Source organism: Phyllobates terribilis, unplaced genomic scaffold, assembly GCF_046119375.1.
Source record: "Phyllobates terribilis strain yellow unplaced genomic scaffold, ASM4611937v1 Scaffold_4__5_contigs__length_816908805, whole genome shotgun sequence".
NCBI classification, from domain to species: domain Eukaryota; kingdom Metazoa; phylum Chordata; class Amphibia; order Anura; family Dendrobatidae; genus Phyllobates; species Phyllobates terribilis.
The window spans coordinates 684405683-684427673 of record NW_027362764.1 but is presented as its reverse complement, the minus strand read 5'-3'; the positions used below and the strand labels follow the sequence as shown (position 1 = coordinate 684427673).

The following is a 21991-nucleotide window of genomic DNA, read 5'->3' as shown; positions in this document are numbered from 1 at the left end:
CGCAAGGCACATAAGTGCCTTCTTGCTGCACTACCTGCAGCATGACCCTCATATTGTCAGAATTCGAAGTAATCATGACTACTGGGTTGCCACACTCTTAGATCCCCCAAACTTTTCGATCAACCTTTTCATTTTAATAAAGACCAAAAAAATGGTCATTTTTGAAATTATAAGCATTAGCAGGTTGTTAGAAACTGAAATCAAACAGTTTTCAACTCAAAACTTTATTCTAGGTGATGTTACATTTTCACATAGGACCCCTTGTTCGAAAGGAGCTTCTGAACTCTCTCGTCCATTGAATTTGTCAGGTTTTGGATGGTTTCTGCTTCAATTGTTTTGCATGAGGACAGAATACCCTCCCAGAGCTGTTGCTTAGATGTGAACTGCCTCCCGCCATCATAGACACTCCTTTTAATGATGCTCCAAAGGTTCTGAATGGGGTAGAGGTCAGGGGAGCATGGGGGTCACACCATAAGTTTGTCCCCTTTTATGCCCATATCAGCCAGAGATGCAGATGTTTTATGTGCAGCATGAGATGGTGCATTATCATGCAGAAAAATGATCTTGCTGTGAAATACACGGTTCTTCTTCTTGAACCATGGCAGGAAGTGCTGTTTGAGAAAATCCACATACATTATGGAGTTCATCTTTAGCGCCTTCAGGGATCCTAAAGGGGCCGACAATCTCTCTCCCCATGATTCCAGCCCAAAACATTACTCCACCTCCTCCTTGTTGGCGCTGTAGCCGTGTTTGCGTGTGGTGTCCATCAACCAGCCATCCTCCACTCCATCCATCTGGACCATCGAGCGCTGCACGGCACTCATCTGTGAACAAAACAGTTTTGAAATCAGTCTTCATGTAATGTTTGGCCCACTGGAGCCGTTTCTGCTTGTGTGAAGTGGATAGAGGAGGTCGACAGGATGGCGCATGCACAGCTGCAAACCTCTGATGGACCCTGCATCTTGTTGTTCGGGGGACGTTGGAGGCACAAGCAGCTTCAAAAACTTGTCTGCTGCTATGACAAGGCTTTTTTGCCGCTGCTCTTTCAACCTGACGTAATTGCCTGTAGGAAAGAGTCCTCAATTTGCCCTTATCTGCACGCACACGTGTGTACTGTGAATCAGCTACATACTTCTTGATTGCCAAGACACTTCATCCTGATCATCGCACAATGTTGATTGTAGTCATGCCTTGACCTAAACACTCCACAATTTGTTGCTTCTCAGCAGCCGACACATCCTTTTTCTTTCCCATTTTGGCAGAAAATGTAGGCTGCTTAATAATGTGAGAGAGCCTTCTTAAGTAGTCTTGCCTTTCATTGGACACACCTGCCAAACTAATTAGCACAGGTGTCTGCAATTGCTTACAGTAATATAAAGAGCCCTGACACACATCACCATCAATGAGTTTAACTGACAAACAAACAAATTCTTCCCTTATCACTCCTAAACACTTTTTGCATAATAATTTGGAACGCAGTGTACATGTGCTTTTCCACAAAACACCAGTGGTTCACGTAGTGAATCTTACAGTTCTAACTTGCCAACCGTGGTCTGTATGGAGTTGTTCAATAAAGGGCCCAAAATTAAGATAACATAGATGGGAGAGGTCTCTATGAATAGGAATTCCTAAGTATTTGATACCCTGTGAGGGCCAGGCAAAGGGAAAGTTGGACTGGATGGAATCCTATATGGATTTGGGGAGGGAGACATCGAGGGCCTCAGACTTCGCTGCATTGATTTTAAAATTTTACCATGTAACAAAGTGATCTATTTCAGCCATAACAGCATGGATGGATATATGTGATTGAGTGATATATACTAGGACATCATCAGCAAATAGAGAGCACTTGTACTCGGTGCCTCCCACCTCAATCCACCTAATATTGGGGTTATGGCGAATTGATGAGAGCAGGTGCTCCGTCACTAGGATGTATAAGAGAGGGGACAGAGGACATCACTGCCTTGTCCCATTGGTGATTGTGAAAGGTGATGAAAATGTTCTGACGCACCCCCTGGGCCTTGGGACACCCGGAGCCGGACCCTTTTTGGTGGATGCTGGTGGTTGTAGTCTTCGTGGCGGCGACCCGGTTCCGTGGCTCAGGGCGGTCAAACCAGTGGCGGAACTATTTATGTGGTTTTGATGTTTAAATGTCCGACTACGCCACCCGTGGATTGCGGTCAGAGTGAACCGCCGCTACAGGGCAGACCGCTGAGGCTGGTGTTGTGGGTGCAGCAGAGCGTAGCATAACTCCCCACGGGAGGAGTATAGCCTCAGGGCAGTGTATGCGGAGGATGGGGGTGATGGTGCAGGGCAGCAGCAGTAACGACACGGAGTCAGTGATGCAGTTCAGGGCCTTTACTCACAGTTCTTATTATCCAGACCACGTCTGCAGGTAACGGCTGCCCATGTCGTACTGTGCTCACCAGGTGAGGGGCTCAGACAACTCCCAGATAACTTTGGAGCACTTCACAGGACCCCCTTTGTGTGTCCTTTGTCTGGCCTTTCTTACCAACACTTCTGTCCGGCTGCCTCGGGCCTCCTCTTGGTAAACTTGGCGCCAGTTTCCCTGACCCTATGTGGTGCCTTCCTAGCGGGTGTAAAATGTCAGAGCCTCCGGTTTCTAGCTGAGGGTCGTTTCCTGCCTCCACTAGTCCGGGGACCGGTCTCCCCCTTTGGCCTGACCCCTCAACGCAGGTGGATTCGGGCGTGCGGTGGCGACTCGCCCGTCCGCACCCCTGGGATCCCTTCATTCCTCGTTCCTGGAGCCTTCTCCGCTCCTCTTCCTTCCTTCTCCCTCTTCCAGGCCTGGGCCTCTGTTACTAGGCCCGCCTCCGGAGCAGAGCTCATGCAGAGCCCCTGCTCCCTGCCACTTCTGCTCAGACTTCTCTGCACTGAACTAAGATGGTGCCCACCTTTTATACTCCCTTCTCAATGCACCCAGGAACTGCTTCCTCCCTGCTCCTGCACTACAGGGTTCCCCTTCCTCAGTGTTCCCTCCCCCCACTCCAGCCAGGGACAGGGACTGTCGTGCCCATCTCAGGGGCATATTGGTCTCCCTGCCCCACGGCAATGTGGTGTAATGCTTGCAGGTGTCGGGTCCTGATCCACACTCCATCCTTACCTGAGAGTGAGATATCACACTTCTGGGTGAGGTGCAATACGTCTGTAGCAACCGAGCCCTCAGGGTGCTACAGTTCCATTTATCTTCAGCCTAGGTGACGTATTGCGATACAGGGCCGTGATTTTGGCTATAAAAGGGTCCCCTAGACCCCTACCCCAAGCTTTTTAAGAGAATCATATATGACGTGCCAGGAGACTCTATGGAATGCTTTCTCAGCATCCAACGAGAGTATCTAATTACAAATTTTTAACTGCATCTAGCCCAGGAAATACTTTGTGCCTAGTAGCAGTGTCTGCTAGTCAGCGGATTATCCCGGCTGTTAAGCAAGCTGCACCACCTGTAGTTTAGACACTTAATTTTTTCAAAGGAAATGCTTCGGGACCATGGGATACTTAGTGAAGAGCATCAGGAGGCACCCCAAGGCATAGGGGCTGGGACTGGCAGTAGGATGCCTTGCGGTGGACAGCCGAGCTCGATCCTTATAAAAGCTTTTTAACTGCAGCAGCTTTAGTGGACGCTACTGGAGCTGGAATTACCGCGGCTGCTGGCATGAGACTTGCCCTCCAATAGATCCTTGTAAATGGATTTAAAGTGTATTCATTCAAATTAGAGAGACAATTTAAATTAAAAAGCTTAGAGCTGCCTCCACCACAGGGGGGCTCGCTCGACCCACCAGCGGAAAGGCACCAGTATTGGGAGAGGGGGGCTGGCCGTCAGGGTTCACCGCGGCTCTGGCACAAACCCGGTGACACGGAGGTGGCACGGGCAGGAGCGGACTGGCCGTGTCGACTTCTCACTTTTTGGATTTTAGAAGGGCATGACATGCCTATATCTGTGTCTCCCCCTCCTTTTACTCCTCCACCTCTTTTATTTTCGCATGACTATATGTACTTGTCACTTTTCCATGTGTTAGTTATGTCTTCTGAGCAGTTTGTCAGCTTTTGGACACCTTTGACGGTGTTTTCTATGTGTTTCTATGTGTTTTTGTTTGCCTGCCATTGGTTTTAACGGTGTTCGAAGGTGTTCGACGAACAGTTCGACGAACAGTTCGGCGAACACACGGGTGTTCGACGAACCGAACCGAACTCGAACACTACGGGGGTGGCTCAACACTACCGGTAACCCCAAGCAGAAGACCTTTACAGGCAACATGACCCTCCCCCCTGAAGAGCAGCTCAAAGTCACTGGCAACCATCTCACCCTCTTCCTTCATTCACCCCTGGAAGTCTCGCTCCGCCCCCAAGTTACGGGTCCAGCTTGCTCTTTCTGTCACATTACCGCGATGAAGGGTTTAGCCTGCAGGAGACCCTGCGCCGAGACATTTTTGAAGACACCTGATGCGGCCGGTGAATCACTGCTAAACAAACCACACCTGTAGGGATGGCACAGCCTTTGCATGGACCCTTCGGAGCCCGCCCCGTCACGGCCAGATTGCTCGCCACCAAGCGATCCTGAGAAAGGCTGGCCGGGCGATGTGGATCGAGCAGCGTCTACTGGCCATACCACCTTCGATACGCCCGATCTCGTCTGATCTCAGAAGCAAAGCAGGGCTGGGCTCAGACAGTACTTGGATGGGAGACCTCCTGGGAACACCGGGTGCTGTAGACCATTTTGATGACGTTTTGCCCTACTGCCCAGCTCGGCTAGCATGGAACGGCGCCTTGCCGGACACCGACCTTAAGTAACTTAGATGATGGAAGCCCCAAGGCCTCTGAGCCAGTTGGCAGTTAAGTACGCTACCCCGCCGACTTCACGCAGGCCTGACACCGAGCTCCTTGCCACGGCTAGGAGTGCTTATTGACTCCGCAGCTCGCCGTGTGGAAATTATGGCGTTGAAAGCACCCGGGGCCGTGAAGGGGCCAGGCTTTCAGCAGGTGCCCAGGGAAGGTTTTGGATGCCGGCCGCCTAGCGAGGGCCAGCAGAAGTAACATGTTTCTCTGCAAAGAAGCTTGTGTAACCAAGCCAGACGTTTGACAAAGAGCTAACCTCAGTGCAAGGAAGGCAAGGAAGGAATTGGGGAGGGGGGGGAGTGATTCCTGCTAGGGCCCTGAAATCATAAAACAGGCAGGAGAGTCTGACTCATGGTGATGGAGGGGTTGTAGGGGCAGATAGGGGGTGTTGTCACGTGCGAGCACGTGTGCATGCTGGCTTGTGTGTGAGATTGCGCTTCCTAGGTGTGGCGCGCTGCAGACAGTCAAAGGGATTGTTCCCTTTCATTAAAAGTTAATCCCCGGCTGCAGGCTATTAGAAAGCAACTAGCCGTGCTCTACTCACCCTACACGGGTCTACCGGTGAGTCTCGCCTCTGCTCCCTGCCTGTGGCATTGGCCGTGAAGCTGACGTTCCGTCGACAGCGCTGCAGCCGATCAGTGAGCTCAGCGGCTCTGAGTGGGGCATTGTGTCTACAAGACATTTTAAGGAAGCCAGCAAAAAAATTGAAGAGAAGGGAAAGCACAAAAGGACCTGGTCTTGCTGAACACTGGAAAGGGCATCCGGCAACCAGACTTCAAAGTAGAAAAGCAGCAAGTGAGAAGCTTACCTCTGCCTACGGCCACACCACCCTAAACACGCCTGATCTTGTCTCATATTGGAAGCTAAGCAGGGTTGGGCCTGGTTAGTACTTGGATGGGAGACCACCTGGGAATACCAGGTGCTGTAAGCTTTTGCTTTTTCCTTCCTTCCACCAGCAGGGGGCACTCTCTTCTATGCATTTTTTCCATTACCTTTCACAAGTGCACACATTCATTCTCTTTTCTTTTTTTCATTTGCTTTCTCTCTTGCGCTATTTCATCTCTGCAAAATACCAGCATCCTTCTGATCACCGTGGGCCTCCAGCATTGTTGCTTATTTAATTTTAATACTAGGCTCCTTTTCACCAGGACCAGCGTCTCCCGGGTGGCTGGAGGCAACCACCGGTAACACCAAGCAGAAGACCTTTGCAGGCAACATGACCCTCCCCCCTGAAGAGCAGCTCAAAGTCACTGGCAACCATTTCACCCTCTTTCTTCATTCACCCCTGGACGTATCGCTCCGCCTCCAAGTTTCAGGTCCAACTCGCTCTTTCTGTCACATTACCGCGATGAAGGGTTTAGCCTGCAGGAGAACCTGCGCCGAGACATTTTTGAAGACACCTGATGCGGCGGGTGAATCACTGCTAAACAAACCACACCTGTAGGGACGGCACAGCCTTTGCATGGACCCTTCGGAGCCCGCCCCGTCACGGCCAGATTGCTCACTACCAAGCGATCCTGAGAAAGGCTGGCCGGACGATGGATCGAGCAGCGTCTACTGGCCATGCCACCTTGGATATGCCTGATCTTGTCTGATCTCGGAAGCAAAGCAGGGCTGGGCTCGAACAGTACTTTGATGGGATACCTCCTGGGAACACCGGGTGCTGTAGACCATTTTGATGACGTTTTGCCCTACTGCCCAGCTCGGCTAGCATGGAACGGCGCCTTGCCGGACACCGACCTTAAGTAACTTAGATGATGGAAGCCCCAAGGCCTCTGAGCCAGTTGGCAGCAAAGTACGCTACCCCGCCGCCTTCACGCAGGCCTGACACCGAGCTCCTTGCCACGGCTAGGAGTGCTTATTGACTCCGCAGCTTGCTATGTGGAAATGATGGCGTTAAAAGCACCCGGGGACGTGAAGGGGCCAGGCTTTCAGCAGGTGCCCAGGGAAGGTTTTGGATGCCGGCCGCCTAGCGAGGGCCAGCAGAGTAACATGTTTCTCTGCAAAGAAGATTGTGTAACCAAGCCAGACGGCTGACAAAGAGCTAACCTCAGTGCAAGGAAGGCAAGGAAGGTGCGGAAGGAATTGGGGAGGGGGGGGTGATTCCTGCTAGGGCCCTGAAATCATAAAACAGGCAGGAGAGTCTGACGCATGGTGACGGAGAGGTTGTAGGGGCAGATAGGGGGTGTTGTCACGTGCGAGCACGTGTGCATGCTGGCTTGTGTGTGAGAGTGCGCTTCCTAGGTGTGGCGTGCTGCAGATAGTCAAAGTGATTGTTCCCTTTCATTAAAAGTTAATCCCCGGCTGCAGGCTATTAGAAAGCAACTAACCGCGCTCTACTCACCCTACCCAGGTCTACCGGTGAGTCTCACCTCTGCAAAATACCAGCATCCTTCTGATCACCGTGGGCCTCCAGCATTGTTGCTTCTTTACTTTTAATACTAGGCTCCTTTTCACCAGGTCCAGCGTCTCCCGCGTGGCTGGAGGCAACCACCGGTAACCCTAAGCAGAAGACCTTTGCAGGCAACATGACCCTCCCCCCTGAAGAGCAGCTCAAAGTCACTGGCAACCATCTCACCCTCTTCCTTCATTCACCCCTGGACGTCTCGCTCCGCCCCCAAGTTACGGGTCCAGCTTGCTCTTTCTGTCACATTACCGCGATGAAGGGTTTAGCCTTCAGCAGCAAGTGAGAGGCGTGTCTCTGTCTACGGACACACCACCCTGAACACGCCCGATCTCATCTGATCTCAGAAGCTAAACAGGGTCTGGCCTGGTTAGTACTTGGATGGGAGACTGTAAAATAATACTCTTCCTGTATTATTTTTTTCTTCTGAGGACTTCTCAAAGTATCAATATCACGATATTCTTATAAAAAAATGTATCTGTTTATTCTTGGATTGTCCATTAAAAAGATTCAGATTGCAGCAGGTACATACAATAATTAGTTATAAAGTAATTGTCCATTTGTCCATAATTTGCTTAATTGTTGAGATTCACCCATCTTTCCTTGGATCCTGGCTGGTAAATCATGTTTTTGTCCAGCATGTGTCCAGGCCTACATGTCATCTGCTTCTCAGCATGAAGATTCTGTGTCTTGTGGGGTGGGCAGAGCAAGAGAGCCCCCCCTTTCTGTACCATGGGCTTTTATAGCCAGTCGTATGGACACCTGTTCTACATATGGTAGTGAACCAAAAATACACACACAAATAGCGCATGTCAACTAGACACGATGGCTGAGGCATAGAACTCAGAAAAATGATTATCGATTAACATTCCAAATGAATTTCCATAATTAACCATTTAACATTTCCCCCTTTTTTGAGAATAAAAGGACTTTAACTGAAATATCTCAAAAGAAGATACATTCATCAATCATTTTTTCTTTCCTTCTTCCTTGGCAATATCATTAAATTTCCATAATAATAATAATAGTAATAATAGTATCAATATCGGATTATTGTTATATAATGATGTGAATTCATGCTATGGTAAGCCGTAACTAATATTCATTTAATATGTATAATTATACTTCCCTATATCTAAATTGAAGCAATCGCGGGTTCAATCGTCATCATCTGATGTCATCGGGTCGTCGTCTCGTCTTCTTCTTGGTTCTTTTATAACAGTCTTTAGATGAAAACTCCTTTGAAATAAATTACAGCATGTAGATATTGTACAGTCCATAATTGTGTTCATTATTGTTCAGTCCATAAACTGTACTCTTTATTAGAAAGATCATGTGTGTCAGTTGATAAGAAAACAAAGTCCATGGATGAAATGTAGCTTTAATATCTGTGCAGTGTCACCTGGACTTACGTTGGATCGTCTTTGGAAACTTCCGTGTGTCCGCACTGGTCTCGTGTCACTTTTGGAACAGATGTGACGTCTTTGGTCAGTAAAGCAAGGGTTAACTTGCCACTTTCCTGCTTTATATAGCACCATAACCAGTACTCAGTCCTTTATATACAGGACACATATGCCAGGTATTACCTGTTCACCAGCTTTCATTGAAGCGTTGCAGGTGATAAGAAACCACTGGAACGTGATGAAACTTAAACACAACACAGTACATATAGGATCATCGTCCTCTGCCGTCCTGGCGATCAGTGGTGTGAATTGTATTGTATGTAATGGACACAGTCTATTATAACACTCAGCATTCACACCTGTTACCTTCTGAGACGTCCGGATATCAGTTGCTTCTTCTTGTAACTTTTGAGAATCTCTTTGATTTATAAAAATTAAAAGTCTTTATTAAGATAGAATTCATAATTGCGATGTCTTGATTGAAGTCTTCATTCCCTAATCTGATACCAAATCTGGCAGTTTATCCTAACCTATAATATCACAGCGTACCATAGCAATCAGTAATATCCATCTAATTATTATCAAAATATTAAAATAAATTATGTTTGGAATAATAAACAATAATAGATAATAATTCATTATCAATCAAGTTCTCCATATGATAGAACATTTTTATGTCATAGGTGTAATTACCTTTTCCAACCCATAGGTGTCAGTGTATTTTGAAAAAACAAGTTTTTATATCTTTATTAAACCAATAATATCAAAGAATGTATACTCCTGAACCAAAATGAATAAATATATGAATGTATGAATGAATGAATGAATGAATGAATAAATGAATGAATGAATTGTTGTGTTTACTCAGAAAATGTAAACATTTTTTTCCTTAGCAATATATATTTAATGAAGCAATACTCTTGTATTAGACATTACTTTATTAAATATTAATGTGTTTTCTCAATTGAGATATTGAACTCAAATAAAATCAAATGAGAATTAAAAAATGAAAAAATAGAAAAATAAGAAGTATAAAGTAAGAATAAAATTTTAAAAATGAAAAATAAAATTAAGAGTAAAAATAAGAATAAAAATAAAAATAAGGCCTTTAAATTTTAATGACAAATGCAGAGTAATTATATTCTCCATAAAAAATACCCTTATATCTCCATTATCTGGATGATTTCATATTTGTCATAACCTTGTACCACCAAAAAATATTAAATTATGCAACTTTGCATGTAATACCCTTCTTAATTATACCATAGTACCTTATTATTATTTCTTCTTTATTAAAATGTGTGGAAAATAAGTATTGATCAAAAGTGATTATGTAATCAGGATCAAAAACACATTTTCCCACTTAATACCAAAAATATTATTTTATAAAATTTATGTATATATCAGAACCAAATTAAAAATAATTATTCTTCTAGAAATATTGTGCATAAATTTCATATCGATGAGTAGCATAGATTTGACTAAAGAGAGGTGTGTACCTATTTAGGTAACCATTAAAAATAATATTATAGTTATTCAAGAATATTATCATGTGGAAAATTATTCTAAATATAAATTTGCTTTGTAAACCATTTTGATGTGTGGTTGCCCTTATCCACTATTAGTTAAATCAAGAAATAATAATTATTAAAGAAATATAGAAATATATATATGTAGATACAGTAATACCTAATTATGTATTATAATTTCCTCAGAATTAAATATATTTTTGTACCTTCACATAAAGAAACATTTTTTTTTTCAAACATACAAACATACGAGGCCTCTGTCACATCAATCACACTTAGCAGCTGCTGATTTACTCATCTGTCACCTTCACTCTGACATTCACAGATCTGTTCAACTCAAACATTCCACATATGAAGTTTTATATATATATATATATATATTTAACCCAAAATTGTTGTATCCCAATTTATTAATGCGCATTGCCATATCAATTGAATATCTTTATATTTCTTTGAATATTCCCCAAGTACATATTATATAATATGAGAGTAAGTCACTGGAATTTCAGACACTTGAAAAAACTCTTGTCTTAGATTCTTTTTTCACTGGCTGCCCGGTCTTAAGTTACATCAGTTGAAAATAGAATGAATGGGATACTATACTATTAGCTCAAAGTTCAAAGGCCGCAGCTGTCACACGTCATGCTGTAAAGCTACTTTAATTTGCACGAACACTTCATGCACAGAAAATATTAGCAACACAAAAGAATTAATAAGTATTACATATATATTATAGTTCAACTAGATATATTGTTATTATTTTAAAATGTTATACACATAAAATCATGCAATTTTTTCACTTCCTGTGTGAATAAAGAAATAAATCCATTTTAGAGTTCTTTGATCAAATCCTGCTTTGGAATGAAAAGTCTAAGGAAATATAAGAAAATAAAATTAAATATCAAATTCATACAGAAACAGATTTATTTAAATATCTTATACATATATTGGTTGGTTCTAATGTAATTCAAAATATTGCTTCTTAAATTTATATATATGAAGTTCTAATTTATTAATTAATATATATATATATTTTATAAACGTATATATAAATACAATTATACGCAATCTCTTCTTAGACAAGTGTATATATATATATATATATATATATATATATATATATATATATATATGAACTATTAGAAACTATGTAACTACAATTTTAGTGTATAAGATTATAAATAAATATTGAGACATTGTATTACATTTTGATACAACATTATAATTACAGTTTTTCCTTAGCCACTCCCTAAACAAAATCTTCTGTCTCTCTCAAATATCTCCAGGAACGCCCTATTTAGGAAAGACATTTTTCTATCCTTCAAAACCTCAGAGAACTGCCTGTTCTTCTGTCCACATTCCATGACGTCACTGTGAGTTGGTCGTCTCACCTGTCTCTGTCCATCAGTTTCAGCCATTTTCCTTTTTAGAGAATCACAGTTCTGACTGAGAATTAACTCATTCTGTGGAGAGATGGATCTTTGCACTGGCTGATATGGCTTATAACATATATGAAATCTTCTGCGCATTTGATAGAGTTCACTATGGGGATGACTCAGTCTAGGAGAGTTTGATATTGGATTTTGGTAAGATTTTACCTTTCCTGGTTTTATAAATTTAGTTTGATTTATTTTCTTTTCACGATTCTCATGTTTTCTAACAAAATCCAGCATCTGCGCACATTCAAATAATGAATTTTTTTGTGATGCCATAACTTGGGAAACTGAATTTAGGAATTTGAATTTTTGTACAAAAGTTGTTATCATATGTTGTACTTTTCCATTTTTGATGAGAGCTTTGTACAACCGTTCAAATATGGACATGAATGTATATGCACATTCCTTCCTACCAATCCTTAGTTTCTGCAGATCTTCTATGTTGGGAAAATCCTTTGTGACACAATAAATCAAATATCTTAATCTGTCCGAATCATTTTCCCATCCATTAGGAGAGTCATTTTCACAGGGCATTAAATGTAAACGTCTGGACAATGTCACAGGAATCCATATTTTAAATAATTGATTCCTCTCCTCATTGGATAAATCAAACTTATCAGAGAAGCTCTCAAATGTCTTTGAATTTCTACAGGCATGGATTTTGACATCATATTTTGGCATGATTTTGTATAATTTCAGCAAATTTTTCCTCATTTTAATTTGGAGTTGAGCCTGGGTAATTCCAGAATTCTCTGATATTTTTAGTGGCTCTTGTACGTCCGTTCCTCCTACGTCACTCACGTCTCCTCCCACATCACCTAGTATGTCGGTTTCTCGTATGTCAGTCATGTCTCCTCCCATGTCAGGTTTCTGTATGTCCGTTTCTTGGTCAGACCCAAGGTCACCTTCAGTTACAGATACGTGTCTTACTTCTTGTTCATTTTCCACATTACAGTCTGAATCAGTATCACCGTCTGACACTTCTACACTATTTTCCTGCTTAGAAATCTCTAACACAAGACTATGAAAAAAATCTAGCAAATGTAGAATATTTCTCAATTTCTGTTTGTCTCTATTTACCAATTTAGAAGTTAACTGTAAATTCTGCAATTCACATTCTTTGTATAAACTGAGCCACAAAACTTCTATGTCATCTCCTACATTAACTTTGAAATTAATATTACTTTGTTTAGCAAAAGAAGAAATTATATCCATATTTTGCTTACCTTAAGATTCCTTGGCTTCTCTTTATCAGCACGTCCTGTCTTCAGTTCGTCTGATTCTTTTCCTGTGTGATTCTGTTCCTTGTTAGTACCTCTGCTTCCTGTCTTTCCTCAGTCTGTAGGTCCTTGTTCACGGAAGAAATTCACTTACTTAATTTAAAAAACAAAAAAACAGGACTGGCTGGCTCACCATTGCAAAATAATACTCTTCCTGTATTATTTTTTTCTACTGAGGACTTCTCAAAGTATCAATATCATGATATTCTTATAAAAAAATGTATCTATTTATTCTTGGATTGTCCATTAAAAAGAATCAGATTGCAGGAGGTACATACAATAATTAGTTATAAAGTAATTGTCCATTTGTCCATAATTAGCTTAATTGTTGAGATTCACCCTTCTTTCCTTGGATCCTGGCTGGTAAATCATGTCTTTGTCCAGCATGTGTCCAGGCCTACATGTCATCTGCTTCTCAGCATGAAGATTCTGTGTCTTGTGGGGTGGGCAGAGCAAGAGAGCCCCCCCTTTCTGTACCATGGGCTTTCATAGCCAGTCGTATGGACACCTGTTCTACATATGGTAGTGAACCAAAAATACACACACAAATAGCGCATGTCAACTAGACACGATGGCTGAGGCAAAGAACTCAGAAAAATGATTATCGATTAACATTCCAAATGAATTTCCATAATTAACCATTTAACAGAGACCGCCTGGGAATGCCAGGTGCTGTAGGCTTTTGCTTTTTCCTTCCTTCCACCAGCAGGGGCCACTCTCTTCTATGCCTTTTTTCCATTCCCTTTCACAAGTGCACACATTCATTCTCTTTTCTTTTTTTCATTTGCTTTCTCTCTTGCGCTATTTCATCTCTGCAAAATACCAGCATCCTTCTGATCACCGTGGGCCTCCAGCATTGTTGCTTATTTACTTTTAATACTAGGCTCCTTTTCACCAGGACCAGCGTCTCCCGGGTGGCTGGAGGCAACCACCGGTAACCCCAAGCAGAAGACCTTTGCAGGCAACACGACCCTCCCCCCTGAAGAGTAGCTCAAAGTCACTGGCAACCATCTCACCCTCTTCCTTCATTCACCCCTGGACGTCTCGCTCCGCCCCCAAGTTACGGGTCCAGCTTGCTCTTTCTGTCACATTACCGCGATGAAGGGTTTAGCCTGCAGGAGACCCTGCGCCGAGACATTTTTGAAGACACCTGATGCGGCGGGTGAATCACTGCTAAACAAACCACACCTGTAGGGACGGCACAGCCTTTGCAAGGACCCTTCGGAGCCCGCCCCGTCACGGCCAGATTGCTCGCCACCAAGCGATCCTGAGAAAGGCTTGCCGGGCAATGGATCAAGCAGCGTCTACTGGCCATATCACCTTGGATACACCTGATCTTGTCTGATCTTGGAAGCAAAGCAGGGCTGGGCTCAGACAGTACTTGGATGGGAGACCTCCTGGGAACACCGGGTGCTGTAGACCATTTTGATGACGTTTTGCCCTACTGCCCAGCTCGGCTAGCATGGAACGGCGCCTTGCCGGACACCGACCTTAAGTAACTTAGATGATGGAAGCCCCAAGGCCTCTGAGCCAGATGGCAGCTAAGTACGCTACCCCGCCGCCTTCACGCAGGCTTGAAACCAAGCTCCTTGCCACGGCTAGGAGTGCTTATTGACTCCGCAGCTCGCCGTGTGGAAATGATGGCGTTAAAAGCACCCGGGGCCGTGAAGGGGCCAGGCTTTCAGCAGGTGCCCAGGGAAGGTTTTAGATGCCGGCCGCCTAGCGAGGGCCAGCAGAAGTAACATGTTTCTCTGCAAAGAACTTGTGTAACCAAGCCAGACGGCTGACAAAGAGCTAACCTCAGTGCAAGGAAGGCAAGGAAGGTGCGGAAGGAATTGGGGAGGGGGGGTGATTCCTGCTAGGGCCCTGAAATCATAAAACAGGCAGGAGAGTCTGACGCATGGTGACGGAGAGGTTGTAGAGGCAGATAGGGGGTGTTGTCACGTGCGAGCATGTGTGCATGCTGGCTTGTGTGTGAAAGTGCGCTTCCTAGGTGTGGCGCGCTGCAGACAGTCAAAGGGATTGTTTGCTTTCATTAAAAGTTAATCCCCGGCTGCAGGCTATTAGAAAGCAACTAACCGCGCTCTACTCACCCTACCCGGGTCTACCGATGAGTCTCGCCTCTGCTCCCGGCCTGTGGCATTGGCCGTGAAGCTGACGTTCCGTCGACAGCGCTGCAGCCGATCAGTGAGCTCAGCGGCTCTGAGTGGGGCGTTGTGTCTACAAGACCTTTTAAGGAAGCCAGCAAAAAAATTGAAGAGAAGGGAAAGCACAAAAGGACCTGGTCTTGCTGAGCACTGGAAAGGGCAGCCGGCAGCCAGACGTCAAAGTAGAAAAGCAGCATGTGAGAAGCTTGTCTCTGCCTATGGCCATACCACCTTGAACACGCCTGATCTTGGAAGCTAAGCAGGGTTGGGCCTGGTTAGTACTTGGATGGGAGACCACCTGGGAATACCATGTGCTGTAGGTTTTTGCTTTTTCCTTCCTTCCACCAGCAGGGGGCACTCTCTTCTATGCCCTTTTTCCATTCCCTTTCACAAGTGCACACATTCATTCTCTTTTCTTTTTTTCATTTGCTTTCTCTCTTGCGCTATTTCATCTCTGCAAAATACCAGCATCCTTCTGATCACCGTGGGCCTCCAGCATTGTTGCTTATTTACTTTTAATACTAGGCTCCTTTCACCAGGACCAGCGTCTCCCGGGTGGCTGGAGGCAACCACCGGTAACCCCAAGCAGAAGACCTTTGCAGGCAACACGACCCTCCCCCCTGAAGAGCAGCTCAAAGTCACTGGCAACCATCTCACCCTCTTCCTTCATTCACCCCTGGACGTCTCGCTCCGCCCCTAAGTTACGGGTCCAGCTTGCTCTTTCTGTCACATTACCGCGATGAAGGGTTTAGCCTGCAGGAGACCCTGCACTGAGACATTTTTGAAGACACCTGATGCGGCGGGTGAATCACTGCTAAACAAACCACACCTGTAGGGACGGCACAGACTTTCCATGGACCCTTCGGAGCCCGCACCATCACGGCCAGATTGCTCGCCATCAAGCGATCCTGAGAAAGGCTGGCCGGGTGATGGATCGAGCAGCGTCTACTGGCCATACCATCTTGGATACGCCCGATCTCGTCTGATCTCGGAAGCAAAGCATGGCTGGGCTCAGACAGTACTTGGATGGGGGAACATCGGGTGCTGTAGACCATTTTGATGACGTTTTGCCCTACTGCCCAGCTCGGCTAGCATGGAACGGCGCCTTGCCAGACACCGACCTTAAGTAACTTAGATGATGGCAGCCCCAAGGCCTCTGAGCCACTTGGCAGCTAAGTACGCTACCACGCCGCCCTTCACGCAGGCCTGACACCGAGCTCCTTGTCTCGGCTAGGAGTGCTTATTGACTCCTCAGCTCGCCGTGTGGAAATGATGGCATTAAAAGCACCCTGGGCCGTGAAGGGGCCAGGCTTTCAGCAGGTGCCCAGGGAAGGTTTTGGATGCCGGCCGCCTAGCGAGGGCCAGCAGAAGTAACATGTTTCTCTGCAAAGAAGCTTTTCTAACCAAGCCAGACGGCTGACAAAGAGCTAACCTCAGTGCAAGGAAGGTGCGGAAGGAATTGGGGAGGGGAGGGGGTGATTCCTGCTAGGGCCCTGAAATCATAAAACAGGCAGGAGAGTCTGACGCATGGTGACGGAGAGGTTGTAGGGGCAGATAGGGGGTGTTGTCACGTGCGAGCACGTGTGCATTCTGGCTTGTGTGTAAGAGTGCGCTTCCTAGGTGTGGCGCGCTGCAGACAGTCAAAGGGATTGTTCCCTTTGATTAAAAGTTAATCCCTGGCTGCAGGCTATTAGAAAGCAACTAACCGCGCTCTACTCAACCTACCCGGGTCTATCGGTGAGTCTCGCCTCTGCTCCCGGCCTGTGGCATTGGCCGTGAAGCTGACGTTCCGTCTACAGCGCTGCAGCCGATCAGTGAGCTCAGCGGCTCTGAGTGGGGTGTTGTGTCTCCAAGACCTTTTAAGGAAGCCAGCAAAAAAATTGAAGAGAAGGGAAAGCACAAAAGGACCTGGTCTTGCTGAGCACTGGAAAGGGCAGCCGGCAGCCAGACGTCAAAGTAGAAAAGCAGCAAGTGAGAGGCTTGTCTCTGCCTACGGCCACACCACCCTGAACATGCCCGATCTCATCTGATCTCGGAAGCTAAGCAGTGTTGGGCCTGGTTAGTACTTGGATGGGAGACAGTAAAATAATACTCTTCCTGTATTATTTTTTTCTACTGAGGACTTCTCAAAGTATCAATATCACGATGTTCTTATAAAAAAATGTATCTATTTATTCTTGGATTGTCCATTAAAAAGAATCAGATTGCAGCAGGTACATACAATAATTAGTTATAAACTAATTGTTCATTTGTCCATACTTAGCTTAATTGTTTAATTGTTGAGATTCACCCATCTTTCCTTGGATCCTGGTTGGTAAATCATGTCTTTGTCCAGCATGTGTCCAGGCCTACATGTCATCTGCTTCTCAGCATGAAGATTCTGTGTCTTGTGGGGTGGGCAGAGCAAGAGAGCCCCCCCTTTCTGTACCATGGGCTTTTATAGCCAGTCGTATGGACACCTGTTCTACATATGGTAGTGAACCAAAAATACACACACAAATAGCGCATGTCAACTAGACACGATGGCTGAGGCATAGAACTCAGAAAAATGATTATCGATTAACATTCCAAATGAATTTCCATAATTAACCATTTAACATTTCCCCCTTTTTGAGAATAAAAGGACTTTAACTGAAATATCTTAAAAGAAGATACATTCATCAATCATTTTTTCTTTCCTTCTTCCTTGGCAATATCATTAAATTTCCATAATAATAATAATAGTAATAATAGTATCAATATCGGATTATTGTTATATAATGATGTGAATTCATGTTATGGTAAGCCGTGACTAATATTCATTTAATATGTATAATTAAACTTCCCTATATCTAAATTGAAGCAATCGCGGGTTCAATCGTCATCATCTGATGTCATCGGGTCGTCGTCTCGTCTTCTTCTTTGTTCTTTTATAACACAGTCTTTAGATGAAAACTCCTTTGAAATAAATTACAGCATGTAGATATTGTACAGTCCATAATTGTGCTCATTATTGTTCAGTCCATAAACTGTACTCTTTATTAGAAAGATCATGTGTGTCAGTTGATAAGAAAACAAAGTCCATGGATGAAATGTAGCTTTAATATCTGTGCAGTGTCACCTGGACTTACGTTGGATCGTCTTTGGAATCTTCCGTGTGTCCGCACTGGTCTCGTGTCACTTTTGGAACAGATGTGACGTCTTTGGTCAGTAAAGCAAGGGTTAACTTGCCACTTTCCTGCTTTATATAGCACCATAACCAGTACTCAGTCCTTTATATACAGGACACATATGCCAGGTATTACCTGTTCACCAGCTTTCATTGAAGCGTTGCAGGTGATAAGAAACCACTGGAACGTGATGAAACTTGAACACAACACAGTACATATAGGATCATCGTGCTCTGCCGTCCTGGTGATCAGTGGTGTGAATTGTATTGTATGTAATGGAAACAGTCTATTATAACACTCAGCATTCACACCTGTTACCTTCTGGGACGTCCGGATATCAGTTGCTTCTTCTTGTAACTTTTGAGAATCTCTTTGATTTATAAAAATTAAGAGTCTTTATTAAGATAGAATTCATAATTGCGATGTCTTGATTGAAGTCTTCATTCCCTAATCTGATACCAAATCTGGCAGTTTTTCCTAACCTATAATATCACAGCGTACCATAGCAATCAGTAATATCCATCTAATTATTATCAAAATATTAAAATAAATTATGTTTGGAATAATAAACAATGATAGATAATAATTCATTATCAATCAAGTTCTCCACATGATAGAACATTTTTATGTCATAGGTGTAAATACCTTTTCCAACCCATAGGTGTCAGTGTATTTTGAAAAAACAAGTTTTTATATCTTTATTAAACCAATAATATCAAAGAATGTATACTCCTGAACCAAAATGAATAAATATATATCACTGTATGAATGAATGAATGAATGAATGAATAAATGAATGAATGAATTGTGTTTACTCAGAAAATGTAAACATTTTTTTCCTTAGCAATATATATTTAATGAAGCAATACTCTTGTATTAGACATTACTTTATTAAATATTAATGTGTTTTCTCAATTGAGATATTGAACTCAAATAAAATCAAATGAGAATTAAAAAATGAAAAAATAGAAAAATAAGAAGTATAAAGTAAGAATAAAATTTTAAAAATGAAGAATAAAATTAAGAGTAAAAATAAGAATAAAAATAAAAATAAGGCCTTTAAATTTTAATAACAAATGCAGAGTAATTATATTCTCCATAAAAAATACCCTTATATCTCCATTATTTGGATGATTTCATATTTGTCATAACCTTGTACCACCAAAAAATATTAAATTATGCAACTTTGCATGTAATACCCTTCTTAATTATACCATAGTACCTTATTATTATTTCTTCTTTATTAAAATGTGTGGAAAATAAGTATTGATCAAAAGTGATTATGTAATCACGATCAAAAACACATTTTCCCCCTTAATACCAAAAATATTATTTTATAAAATTTATGTATATATCAGAACCAAATTAAAAATAATTATTCTTCTAGAAATATTGTGCATAAATTTCATATCGATGAGTAGCATAGATTTGACTAAAGAGATGTGTGTACCTATTTAGGTAACCATTAAAAATAATATTATAGTTATTCAAGAATATTATCATGTGGAAAATTATTCTAAATATAAATTTGCTTTGTAAACCATTTTGATGTGTGGTTGCCCTTATCCACTATTAGTTAAATCAAGAAATAATAATTATTAAAGAAATATAGAAATATATATATGTAGATAATACCTAATTATGTATTATAATTTCCTCAAAATTAAATATATTTTTGTACCTTCACATAAAGAAACATTTTTTTTTTTCAAACATACAAACATACGAGGCCTCTGTCACATCAATCACACTTAGCAGCTGCTGATTTACTCATCTGTCACCTTCACTCTGACATTCACAGATCTGTTCAACTCAAACATTCCACATATGAAGTTTTAGATATATATATATATATTTAACCCAAAATTGTTGTATCCCAATTTATTAATGCGCATTGCCATATCAATTGAATATCTTTATATTTCTTTGACTATTCCCCAAGTACATATTATATAATATGAGAGTAAGTCACTGGAATTTCAGACACTTGAAAAAACTCTTGTCTTAGATTCTTTTTTCACTGGCTGCCCGGTCTTAAGTTACATCAGTTGAAAATAGAATGAATGGGATCCTATACTATTAGCTCAAAGTTCAAAGGCCGCAGCTGTCACACGTCATGCTGTAAAGCTACTTTAATTTGCACGAACACTTCATGCACAGAAAATATTAGCAACACAAAAGAATTAATAAGTATTACATATATATTATAGTTCAACTAGATATATTGTTATTATTTTAAAATGTTATACACATAAAATTATGCAATTTTTTCACTTCCTGTGTGAATAAAGAAATAAATCCATTTTAGAGTTCTTTGATCAAATCCTGCTTTGGAATGAAAATTCTAAGGAAATATAAGAAAATAAAATTAAATATCAAATTAATACAGAAACAGAATTATTTAAATATCTTATACATATATTGGTTGGTTCTAATGTAATTCAAAATATTGCTACTTAAATTTATATATATGAAGTTCTAATTTCCTAATTAATATATATATATATATATATCTTATAAACGTATATATAAATACAATTATACACAATCTGTTATGCACACGCCCGGACTGACTGGCGTGTGCGTGTTTATGTAGTGATTCCACTGTGCCATGAACCGGAGAGTGCCTGGAGGGGCGTAACTAAGTATCTGCCCGATCCGACCAAGGTCGCACGACGGCATACGACGCCAGTGCACCAGGGAGGAACCGAGCAGAGGAACCAGGGTCTACTCCAGGTCAGACTCCGGACACGGCTGTTGACCCACACCGGGGAATACAGGAACAGGCAGACTAGAGCACAGGCTGGGTAGGGTCCAGTACAGACTGGGAGACAAATTCGAAATCGCAGACGCGGTAGACAGAGCTGAGCAAAGCGAAAACCTCAGATGCGGTGGACAGAGCTGAGCAAAGCGAAAACCGCAGACGCGGCGGACAGAGCTGAGCAAAGCGAAAACCGCAGACGCGGCGGACAGAGCTGAGCAAAGCGAAAACCGCAGACGCGGCGGACAGAGCTGAGCAAAGCGAAAACCGCAGACGCGGCGGACAGAGCTGAGCAAAGCGAAAACCGCAGACGCGGCAGACAGAGCTGAGCAAAGCGAAAACCGCAGACGCGGCGGACAGAGCAGAGCAAAGCGAAAACCGCAGACGCGGCGGACAGAGCTGAGCAAAGCGAAAACCGCAGACGCGGCGGACAGAGCTGAGCAAAGCGAAAACCGCAGACGCGGCGGACAGAGCAGAGCAAAGCGAAAACCGCAGACGGGGCGGACAGAGCAGAGCAAAGCGAAAACCGCAGACGGGGCGGACAGAGCAGAGCAAAGCGAAAACCGCAGACGGGGCGGACAGAGCAGAGCAAAGCGAAAACCGCAGACGCGGCGGACAGAGCTGAGCAAAGCGAAAACCGCAGACGCGGCGGACAGAGCTGAGCAAAGCGAAAACCGCAGACGCGGCGGACAGAGCTGAGCAAAGCGAAAACCGCAGACGCGGCGGACAGAGCTGAGCAAAGCGAAAACCGCAGACGCGGCGGACAGAGCTGAGCAAAGCGAAAACCGCAGACGCGGCGGACAGGACTCTGTTCACACGGAACAGACTAGAAGGGAAAGGCAGAACCAGATACCCACAGGGTACTTGCAGAGAAGTAGCGAGTGGACCACAAACTCACAAACGGAAGTACAGTGACAACGAGCAGGAGTTAGGTACGAGTTCAGACTCTGCAGAAAAAGGAATGGAACGGACATAGAGAAAAAACAGGTAAAAGATAGGAGAGAGTTCAGACTGGAACTGAGTGTACG

General features: G+C 43.3%; 5 pseudogenes; all 5 read left to right on the top strand.

The window, feature by feature from the left end:
• The first annotated feature begins 4612 nt into the window (after positions 1-4612).
• On the top strand, positions 4613-4732 carry LOC141268726 (5S ribosomal RNA; annotated as a pseudogene).
• Positions 4733-5666: 934 nt separating this feature from the next.
• On the top strand, positions 5667-5785 carry LOC141269205 (5S ribosomal RNA; annotated as a pseudogene).
• Positions 5786-6406: 621 nt separating this feature from the next.
• Positions 6407-6526, top strand: LOC141269228 (5S ribosomal RNA; annotated as a pseudogene).
• Positions 6527-14208: 7682 nt separating this feature from the next.
• LOC141269239 (5S ribosomal RNA) lies at positions 14209-14328 on the top strand (annotated as a pseudogene).
• A 939-nt stretch (positions 14329-15267) lies between these two features.
• LOC141269168 (5S ribosomal RNA) lies at positions 15268-15376 on the top strand (annotated as a pseudogene).
• Positions 15377-21991: the final 6615 nt, after the last annotated feature.